At 39.5% G+C, this 12,021-nt stretch overlaps 1 pseudogene; it reads left to right on the top strand.

Moving 5' to 3' along the window:
• Window positions 1-2,758: 2,758 nt before the first annotated feature.
• Window positions 2,759-5,492, top strand: LOC143379522 (E3 ubiquitin-protein ligase SH3RF1 pseudogene; annotated as a pseudogene).
• The last annotated feature ends 6,529 nt before the right edge of the window (window positions 5,493-12,021 follow it).

Below are 12,021 nucleotides of genomic sequence, written 5' to 3' on the forward strand. Positions count from 1 at the left end.
TTACAGAGTTCAGAAACAGCTATTCATGCACCTTCCCACAACTTGTAATTTCATTTCCTACCAAAATTTTGGTTCTGAACAATTTTGCTTTGTAAACTGCAAGCATTGTGCTGTAGGGAACAAGTAGCATCCTATATTTAGAAAATGGTAAGCTGAGTGTGGTGGTGCATGCCTCTAATCCCAGAAGCTCAGGAGGCTAAAACAGAAGGATTGTGAGTTCAAAGCCAGCTTCAGCAAAAAGCAAGGTGCTGAGAACTCAGTGAGATCCTGGCTCTAAATAAAATATAAACTAGGACTGAGGATGTGGCTCAGTGGTTGAGTACCCTTGAGATCAATTCCTGGCATCCCCACTCCAAAAATGTTAGTGTTTCCTTTCTGATAAATGTTACCCTAGGAAACAGAAAATCTTCATTCCAGAGAAGCTACTGTGCATAATTTGTTAAGTGAGAGATGGCAATTTGCTTGACAAAAGGATTCACCATCATAGTACCATAAGGAGTTTGAAGGAGACATCAGAAGACTCAAGGAGAGATGATATGGGCATCCAGAGAGTCTGAAAGATGATTCTTTCCAGTCCCAGCGTCATCCATGGATCAAATATAACCAGTAAATGCTCTCATGAATAAAATGACTGTTACAGTTAAAAATAACTATCCCTCATGGTAAACATCACTGGACTTCCTCCAGGGGTCCTCCAGGAACCCCACACAAATCACTCAGACCACCCAAATCCAGTACTGTGGTTGGGAGTCACTCTAATTCACTGGTACTTATGCCAAAGCAGTTGTAAAATACTTTTAATATCACTCCTGAGCATCATCAAAACTGCTTAGATAAGAATATTTCTCACTGCTAAAACCTTACACAATTTTCCCTTGGGCTATTTGACAGTGCTTTCTTCCTAAAAAAATACTAGCATCTGAAAGTAAGATACAGCTCCATGAAATGCATCTCTTTCCTATAGTAGATTTTCATCAAAATATGCATGTTAAAATTTAATTTAGAATTAATTCACAGCCTGATTAAAGTTCTAAGCTGTGATGCTAAAATTTTTTAAACTATAGAGCCATATGATTTGTACATGGATGGTGCAAAACTATATGTACAACACAACTAATCATTCATTTTTTGGAAACATGTATTATTAGTCTCTTTTCTGATGTCAACTGGAGTAATAATTCAACATTAATAGCAATACACAGATATTAATGACAAAAGAAAAATTTTGGTTCTGTTCCTGGAAATACACCATTTATGAAACTACCCAACAGTAGCATTTAGAATGCCCCCCAAAATTTAGAGAAGACCCCCAAAGGTGACAATTTATCCTCATGTTTAACTCTAAATTGTATGAATTGCTTAGAACTACCCCAGTCACTAAGAGCCTGTCCTGTGGAAAACAATTAAAATAACCAGATAGACTTTTGAAGGAAAATATCTGCATTTGAATAAATAAACAAAAGTGTTAATTTTCAAAAGACAATATTAGCTATTTGCAAAATTACAATTCAATAAAGCTGTATCACCCTGATTTCAATACTTAAAGTTGTAGCAATGCCAAGAAATTTTACTCACAGAACAACAGCTTAGAACATAGCCACACAGTCAAAGGCATTTGACAAACAATAATTGTCAATAATAATAAGTCATGCACAAAACAGCTAGTCAAAACAGGAACAATCAGAGCTCTGAAAATGCAGGGAAACACACAGATGCCCAAGAAAGGCTGTTTCCATGAGCACAAAAGGGAGCACACATATTACATTTTTCTTGGATTTCTTTTTTCAAGTTCAAGATATTATGGGGTGCTGGGTAAAGCAGAAGGTCAATCCCAAGGGAGTCACAAGTGAAAGCCATTTACTTATCTCTGCAAACAAGATTTCCAATATCTGTAGGAGCCACCATCCCATAGCAACTAAACACACTAAAATATTCCACTCTAAAGTGTACTTGCCCCTTCCAAATTCTCCACCATGTTAGCCAGCATCTCCTGAATAGTCTGCACCAAGAGAAACTACTCTAGCACAAAGGTACAGATGAACAGATCCTGAGGGACATTCTCTAAGGAAAGAGGGAGAGCCATAAGTATTTCACCAGTATCAAGCATCCAGGCCCCATCTACCTTGGCATTCTCCAGCTGCTGTCACAGAAAGAGTGATGGTGCTTTCTACCTCTGCATGCTCAGCTGCCCATCACCACAAGACACTGTCATTACTGCTCTTGTTTGATACATTCTTAAACTCAGGGTAACAATAGCTGCCACAGTGGAGTGTGTATCCTGACATGCACTGCACTGGAGCTTTGTCTGTAGTTCCTGTTGTTCTCTACAACAGGGACTATTAATACCACAGGAGAATAAGAAAACAGAGAAGTTAGGTCACTTTTCTAAAGTCATAGTCACAAAATAATCAAGCCAGGCTTGAAAGTTGGATTATTCTAACTCTAACATATTGGATTCAAACCTACCAAGCATTCTGTTGATTTAAAAAATAACATTTAAGGCTGGTAAAGTGGGAGGCAGTGGCATACTTTATGTGTGTGCATGTGAGCGGAGGCAGCATAAACGAGTCTTGGGGGTACTGTGGCTTCAGAGACAGAGCTAACAGTGGGCAAGGCTGGGCTGCACAAGGGATCACAAACAAAGAGGATTAGGCAAGATGCAAGAGCAATGTCAGAAATGGATGTTACACAAATCATTTTAAGAGCTGCACACAAGTATGAACATTTCTGAAGACTCTTTCTTAGTACATAGATAAAGATGAGTGAATCTGTCTTCTTGGATCTTCTGAAGTGTCCTGTGTGTCTAGAACACCTAGATGCTTCTGCAAGAGTCTTGTCTTGACAGCACAAGTTTTGCAAATAATGTTTCCTGGGGATCCTAGGTTCCCTCAGTTGTTCTGAGTGGAGGAACCTTGTTTGCTTAGGTGTCAAGGAGCTTCCCAGTAACATCCTGCTGGTCAGGCTTCTGGAGAGAATCAAGCAGAGGCCTTGGAAACCTAGCCCTGGTGGGGACAGTGGAACCAACTGCACAAATGCTTTCATGGCTCAGGGAAGCACTATGGCTACTTGTACCACAAACAATCTACAGGGTTTCCAGTATGGACAGCAGCTTCTGTCCAAGTCTGGATCCCCCTAGTGTGGGTTATACACTTTGTCACAGTTACCATGTAGCAAAGCATTACATAAATATGAGGGAAATGAGCCTGGTGACTTTAAATTCACCAAAATTACATCATTATTTTGCAACAAGTTGAGGAAAACTGGTAACATGGGGAAGTCAGCAGGATCCATGGCTCTTCCCCCACCAACGTTTAGCAGATAATTCAACCATTATCTCAACCCCCACCTCAGTGCAAAGCACTTTATGACTTTGAAGTAAAAGACAGAGAAGTGGACAAAAATTGCCTTCTGTTTGCAAAAGTGTTTTTTTGACTGTGATACACAGAATAGATAAAAACTGGGCTGAAGAAATGTTGGCAGACAAAGTAGGAACATTTCTGATTTCTCATGTTGAGTTTAACTCAGCTGCTAAACTGCTGATGGAAGAGGATAAGCCTCCCATGCCAGAAGTTGATGCTCGAGAATGTCCCTCAGGAACTTCCCAGAGCACTACTGCCCCAAATCTCTCCTTCACCAAGAATAACATCAAAAAGCAGCATTCTTTCACTTCTCTCACCCTGGCAAACAAGTCTTCCCAGGCATCCCAGAACTTCCACTTCATACAGATCAGCCCCTCCTTTCCTCATCAGCTCTAGAAACCCCACAGCTGATGGGAGGATCAGCAAACTGTCTGGGCTTCCTGCAGTGTCCCTTCTCAAGTTCATATGAGTATCACTGAGTTAACTGTGACCTCATTCCCAAGCAGTTCAGTGACAACTGGCTCCTCATTTCCTTTCCCATTGGATGTCCCCTACTCAGCTGCCCTTGGAACTATGAATCCTCCCCTTCCACCACCCCATCTCCTGGCTGTCGTTGTCCTCGCCTCTATACCACCAGGTGCTACTGCTGCTGTTGCTGCTCCTGAAATGTGACCCAGATCCATGGCAGGATACACTTTAGAGACTGCACATTTTTGCAGACAGACTAACCCCAGTGTGGATGTTACTATCCACCCATATACTCCCAGAAATAAGATGAGCTAGAACTGAGAAGAGGGGAGACATTTTTAGTGTTTAAGCATTTCCAGGATGGCTGGTTCAAAGGGATGTCAATGGATACCACCACAGAGATTGGGGTTTTCCTTGTCAATTATGTGGCATCTCTCACAAGGACAGTGACAAATGCTACCCAAATTAAAGTTCCTATGTATACTGTGGGTCAGACAAGATAGGGGATGACAAAGGTCAGTCCTTTCACTGTAAGAGGGCCTGCCCAGAAGCTCCAGAGAAATGGTATGGCTGAGACACCAAGTGTTGTCCCTACAGCTGTAGTGTCAGCAGCTCACATCCAAATAAGTCTTCAGACAAAGGTGCTGTTGCACTTGCCTGGGCAGAGGACAGTCAACCAAGCCCGCAATGCAGTGAGGGCACTTGTGGAACATAATAGAGAACATCCCACAGCAACACTGATGCCAATCCAGGTACAGAATGCTACCTGCATCTGTGGGCATGCCCCACCATTTGCTGGCCTCCTCACAGCCTCTTCCACCAATGACAGGCTCTGCTGGCCATGCTGCTGCTGTCAGTTTCAGCCAAGCTGGTGCCGCCCTGGCCTGTGCTTCAGCCACTTCAATGATCTCCCCATGTATCACCACTGCCTCTCATAAAACCAAGCCCAGTGGCCAGACAGTGACCATTCTCCCTGGACTTCCCAAAACTCCAGATGGTTCTTCATCAGCTTGTGGGAGCAGTTCAGCAAGCAAACTGGACAAGGACAGTAAAACAGAAAAACAGGGTTTATTGAAGTTGCTTTCTAGTGTTGCCACAAAATGGAATCCCTGAGTATCCCCTCCATCATTGCTGAAGTGGAAGTAGAGGTGGAAGTAGAGCTTGAAGTGGGACTAAGTTGTGGAAAGTTGCCCCCACAGAGAGCCATGTTCCAGAGCTACCACATGGGGGAGACCATGGCAGGGCTGGCTCCTGACTCATGGATATGAATTGCCGAGTCACTGCAGCAACAGCAGGCACAGCCTGGGATCAAGAAGCATTCCATCTGCAAACTAGCTCCCTGGACTTTGCAGTCCCCATTGCTTCATCTCCTCATCAAGCATGTTCCTTGCTGGATCCTATCATAAATGAGTCTAGCCTGTTGTTTGTGAAAGGCCCTCAGAGGTGGTTTCCTATCCTCCCCAGAGTGAGGCAGAACTTGTGAACTTAACGGAGATATTATGTTTCTTCATAAAATGTGAAAGGATGGCTGGTTAAAAGTCACATTACAATGCAATGGGAAAAACTGGGCTTTTCCCAGGAGGCTTTGTGGAAAACATTGGAGGAGACAAACACTGGGAAGACTTAAAATCACATCACACAAATGAAGAGCACAAAGTAGTCTGATGGAAAGAGCATATGTGTGGACTTCCAGAAGGTCAGGAGCTCAGCAAGGGGGTTGGTGTGTTACTCCCCAGTCTCAGCACAGCCACACCAGCCAACAGAGTGAAGCAGGTGTCTGGGTTTTACCACTCAGTTGGGATTTTAAGGTGTGCCTTGTGTTCAGCAAACTTTTTTTATGTATAAGTAAAATGGATAATTGTTTACAAGGCTTAGCTGATGTATTTGCTTCTTTTAAAACTGAAATTTCCTTGTAATAGATAAACTCTTTGGATTATGATTTCAAGAAATTAATTTATGAAATGAGAGCCCAGGAGAAGCTGATTATCTCCTCTTAAAGCAAGAGATTCATTGTGCTATAGAATGGACCTTCCCTCCCTCATCTCTGCTCCCCATCATTACATTTTGGTTCCTTAAGACAGAACTTTTGGTTCTCTAATTTGGATTTTCCTCTTTGAGAAACTTAACATACAACTCAGTCAGTATTGGTAAAGGCCTGTGCTAGGAAGAAAAACTCAAGAAAAGAAAAGTAAATGATTCTTTCTTTTTATTTTTGATCATGAGTCAACCTGAAGATTCAATCCTCAATTTAATTTTATAGGTTTTTAATTTTCCCAGAATGAAACCAATGAAGTGATGGGAAAAACAAAGCAAAAGCATTGACAGAAATGTATTCAGAAATAATATTTAGTTTTATGAGAGAAACAGCTTAATTCATTGGTTGTAAAGTAGGCAATCTTCATCTTATACTTTCTGTCTGAGAGTGGCTATGAAGTGTAATTTCCATTTTACCCCATGAAGTGCCTGTCCAGAACATTTTTGAGATGTGGTGGTAAGTGATGTGCTTGTGTACAAGTCAAATGCTGAAAAAACAATGTGAAAAATTTACATGCATCCATTGTAACTCTTTCTCAACCGTCTTGCATGTTCCACAGTAACATGGATGTGCATGATGTGTACATTTCATTGCAGTTTTCTGCTGAGTTTAATTTGTATTCAGAATTGACCAATGCAGGAGATGTAAAATAACCTGTATTCTCTACCCCAAAGCCACTCCTGACCAAGGTCTGCTGAGCACACTCTCTCCCTCCCTGGGTAAGGTGTCCATCAGCCATCACAGGAGTCATAAATAAAAATGCTCTTTGTGTTCTCCCAGCAGACAGAAGGAAAGAAAGAGTTTATCAAGGAGCTGTTCCATGAAAGCTCTGGAAAGGTTGGAAGGAGCCAGTGTGTCCACAAGTTCCAATTGTGGCAGGATCCAGCTGAGCCTACCTTTTTATATTTATATCCATTCTTTGTCACTGGCCTCTTTTACCAATTTCATTATGATGCCATACAGTCAAGGGTTTGCAGCATCCTGAGAACAAAAGGAGGGAAAGCAGCCTGGTAGTGAGGTAGTTACCACAGTTTCCCATGGGAACTAATACTAAAACAACAAATTTTTTTAAAAAAATTAAGAATTAATGCTTGTAAATAGAAACGTGGACTGAAAATCTTCAGCCAATAGCAAAAAGATTCATCAACTTAAAAAGATATAGAATGTGGGGCTGGGGCTGCCGCTCAGTGTTAGCAAACTTAACTGGTATGTATGAGGCCCTGGGTTTGATTCTTAGCACCATATATAACAAAATAAAATAAAGATCTATCAACAACTAAAGAAAATGTAGGATGTGTATGAAAATGAAATCATTCCTAAGTTAACCTCTGATTTTATAAAACACTTTACATTATTTTCCTCTGTGTTGAAGTAAAAAAAATACTCAGATATCCATGTTATATATGAAGTTTGGTGAAATAAACAAGTTAGGCAAAAAAAACCGATGCCAGCTTTCATATGTGTAAGTTGACATCAATGTGCCATAATATTCTTTATTTTAGGAAATTAGTGTATTTTATAAAAATTTTAAAAAGTACAAAGACTACTACAGGTTGAGTTAATTTGTACCTGTCTTTTATTCATATTTTAAGCTAGGTGATGGAAGTTTTTCTTTTAATAGCTTCTTACTATAAATTTGTCTAAAATTTCATCTGTAAATATATTATTAACTAATATCATATATGGGTTTTCTATTTTTTTGAGACAATAGATGAATATTGTAAGAAAGGCTTGTTACATAGTCATATGGCAATTTACAATCATAACTTATCATTCCTTTTCATGTTAATAATTTGAGGACTAGATAAAATATTCAAGATTAAAACCTGATGGTCCACCTTAAAAATAAATAACATTTAAGGGACAGAGAAAAAAATACTTGCCTCAAATTGATAATGCATTTAAGCAAATATAAAATTGCACTGGTATGCAATATTCATTTACACAGCTTCTGTTTAAGCACAAAGATAAACACTTTCACTGAGTGTCACATTTTGCCTTTAATATGGTATATAATCATTGGGCTCCCCATTCTGCACATGTTTGCTGCTTTATGTTCTCATCAATCTTATTACCACTGTGTAAAAACTGCATACTCATAAACTACTGTTTCAGCATCCTTAACATCCTAAACATCCTTTGCTCATATCTTTTTCTCCCTCAGCCTGAAATGGAAATTTCCAATCTCTAGTTAGGAAAAAAATTCCATATTTTCAAATCAAATATAAAAAGAAACACATTTTAAAACAACTTCCTTACAGAGAAATCAAACAACACTGAAAATTTATGATTTTCTTTACAACTACAATTGCACTCATTCCACTCTTTGGAGGAACTACTCAACCTTTTGGTGTATGTTTTTCCAAGCCTGTTTCGTTAAACATTTACATATATACATATACATGGAAATGCAGATTGGCTCTTCCCATTAATGGGCTCACTCTACAAATTACAATTCCTTAATTTGCTAATATACTCCAGATACCACTGCCTGTTAGTAAATATAAATCTACTTCATTCAGCATGACTGATATACAATTTAGAGGCACCATTCTCCTGTTGAGGGCTGGCTCACACATCCTGCCATGCAACATGAGGTATTCACGTTGGATCCCTCACCACCCCACTAGCCTGGCACAGTGATGCACACAGAGAAAGTGCTCCACATTTGATCAACTTAACTCAAATTCTGTATTCTATTTCTAGAAAATTAAAGAATTATGTAGATAAGAATTTACAGCCCTCATGGCAGGAATTTCTACTTTTGGTTTTAGTAAATATAACAGCTTTCTATTAGATTGGCAAACAAGTTAACCACTCACAGTCTTTCAACTGTGCTCCAAGCAACACACAAGGTAACGCAGAGATACCTCAAAATGTTTCTAAAATTAGCAGTGTGTTATATTTTGATAGTTTGTGACAGCTTGGAGCAAAGGAGAAGAAACTCAGAATTCAGGTCCTTCAGTAACAGGCCAACCACCTTTCTCAAAGTTGACCTGAGCTTCCCTATTAGTGGAAATATACTTATCTACATACAAGAATAAGTAAGATTCAAATAAGAAAATCAATACACTACAAACTGGAAAATGCCAATAAGATATAATTTTATCTGTCTCCCAAATACAAACTTGTTAATTTACCAACCACAGACATAACCAAGGCAGGCCAAGTTTCACGCACCACAAGGGGAATGACATCCTACAAAATGTTGGTAAGTTCCCCTCAGTGACAATAAAACCATGGTGGTATATCCCACCAAATCATATGGAACATGGTTGAAAGAAACCATAAGACAGAATACAAGTGAAATCTGGGTTCACTTTTTAAATTCTTTTTATTACTTTGAAACCTCAAATCTTAATATTCTTCATTTTCACAGCTGGATGTGTTACTTTGCACTATTCCATGGGTGTTCCCAGGTCTGGATGGCTGTCGTGGCCTATTCTTTTTCTCCTCATCCCACCATGCAGTAGAGACTAACCTGATGGCCTCCAAGAAGTCAAAACTTTTCCTGTGTCAATGAATCCTTTCAGACCAGTGTTCTGAAAGATGAGCATGAAGTTGATCCTGACTGAGGAACTGACATGTCTGGGTCTAACCAGGTCTGCATCCTTTGACTGTGCAGAGATACACTGGCACTCACCGCTCTTGGTGCTCCTGAGGACAGGAGGTGCAGGTGGAAAAAGATGTGTTAGGTGTGAATAAGTGGTGACAAGCAGTGAAACTCCACCATCAAGGGCCACAAATTGCAGCTTAGCACTCAATTGTGGAGGTCAGGTGAATTAGTGCAATTGCACGCAACTCACTTGGGGTTAATGTGGCTCTTGTCATCCATCCTTTTAAGTACAGTGTCTTTTACACATAATGATACACAAATATGTCCAGCAGTCGTATTTTTACAATTCTTGAAAAAACTCAAAGACCCAAATATGACAGTGCAAAAAAGAAGTGCACTAGTATTAGGTTCCATCCCAGAATGGCTTCTCACTCTGTTACAAGGTACAGTTGTCTTGGATCAAATCTATTCACACACATTTATCATGGAAGCCATCAGTGATGAGCACAGTTATAGGGAATTCTGAAATCAAAACATTCACAGAGAGGGGCTGGGGATATATGTCTTAATTGGTAGAGTGCTTGCACAACAAAAGAGAGAGAGAAAGACAGAGAGAGAGAGAGAGAGAGAGAGAGAGAGAGAGAGAGAGAGAGAGAGAGAGAGAGAGAACATTCTTATGGAAACCAGGAAAGAGGCTTCTCCTGCTATGCACTCAGATTCAAGATAACATACAGTTTTCTTAAAAGTGGCCCATGCAAATCAGTAGTTTAGTTCATCCCAGGTCAATTGCATTCTAGCCCATGGCTCAGGCAAACCAAGTGCAGTCACCACCTCAACCACAGCAAGACACCAACTCTTCAGAATATAGGGAACTCACCTAAGTAGCTTTTAAAACACATAATTTCTAGTTATTGATAACCATCTTAGGATGATATTTTGAGAAGCTCAAGAAAAATCTATTTAGAAATCAATGAGCTTCAATCAAGAGTTTACAGTGTTTTGAATAAATTACATAAATGAATAAACCATAGAAGCAAAATAATTATTATATGGAAACATTTGAAACATTGATGAAGTTCAATCAGTCATACATTACTGTAGAGCAGTTTTATTCTCTGCTCAAGAAATTCTTTTAAATTAGTGCATATATAGCAAGCATCTGGCATTTTCATTGTAGCAAAGGTAAAGCAATAGCAAAGACAACACACCTATGGCCCAGATACTTTATGCATATTAGTCAGTGAGATTTTAGCTCATCCCTCTGCAAGAGCCCAGGGAACTAAAATTTATGAAAAAACTTGGTAGTGTCTTTAGTGAGCAGTTTTGATGATCAACAGTCTTTCTCCTGGGAGTTTTGTGAAAAAGGGTTTTAGACAGAATGCATTCATAGATTCACTGTCTGCAAGAGAAGCAGAGGTAGAGATATTTGTTACAGTAACCAGGTCAATTTAACCACCTGCAATATGGCCTTGGTCATAAGAGCCACAGTCCCTAACCTCATTATCTGTATAAAAGGGGAAGAGCTCACATAAACACACAGATGAAAGCAACCCAACAGATTCTACCTTGTCTGGAGTTTCACAGAAAGGTAAAAAAAAATAACAAAAAGGTAAAACCAACAATCCTGGCTTCCAAATTGAGCTGCATAATTGATATGACAAGCTATTTAAATTTAATTACTATCTAATACAGTGCAGATTTATTCAGGCACAACCACCTTATTTTTTTGCAGGCATCTTTTCTATGAAAACTGTGCTAGTTTAATTTTGTCTGAGTTAACTTAAAATGACCAAATCTATACTACTCTGTCTGAACAAATAAAGATGGAATCTATACAGAAACACCATTTAGAACCTCAGAACTATAAACTCAAGCAGACTCAGACAGAGGGACTGTACATCTTGGAATTCTCAGTAAAAATTATGCTAGTGTGGATTTTCAAGAATATAAACAATAATCCTACACACACAGTCATGTAACTTGAAATGGCTACATCACTGTTGATGTATTCTGTGTGATAGGGCTTTATTCTCATCACAACCCCATAGGCTAAGTCTTATTCATTCCACTTTAGAAATTAGTAAATGGGAATCAGAAAATGTAATGACATATCTGGAGCCAGAAGTCACAAAGAGGCCTTTGCTGGGCCTAAAGCCTACACCACACTGCCCCACCCTGGCTCCTGGATGTTTTCTATTTTCCTATCATTTTGAGATAGGCTGGACATTGATAAAATAGCTCTCAGTGTGACATTGCCCTGCTCTAAAGGACCACACAGGGTGGTGAACCCCAAATCCAAGGGCACTGTAGAAGTTCTACACCTGGCTTGACCTCACTGGGAATACCCTAGACATAACAAAAGAGCAGGAAGGCAAAATATGAATCCGTTCTGACCAGATATATTGTGAATTTACTTGGATATAGGGGTCTTTCCCTTCCTATCTACAGAGAGAGCCACCTCTTCATGGAAGGTACAGTATTTTCTGGTTGAAGAATCTTGACAAAAGTGGAATTAGACATCTAAGTCAGGATAGATATGTTAGGTTATGAGCCCAGAAATGTCACATGGAATTCCAAATAGAGTTGTGAGACTTGACTCTGAC

The sequence above is a fragment of the Callospermophilus lateralis genome, chromosome 13, assembly GCF_048772815.1.
Source record: "Callospermophilus lateralis isolate mCalLat2 chromosome 13, mCalLat2.hap1, whole genome shotgun sequence".
NCBI classification, from domain to species: Eukaryota; Metazoa; Chordata; class Mammalia; order Rodentia; family Sciuridae; genus Callospermophilus; species Callospermophilus lateralis.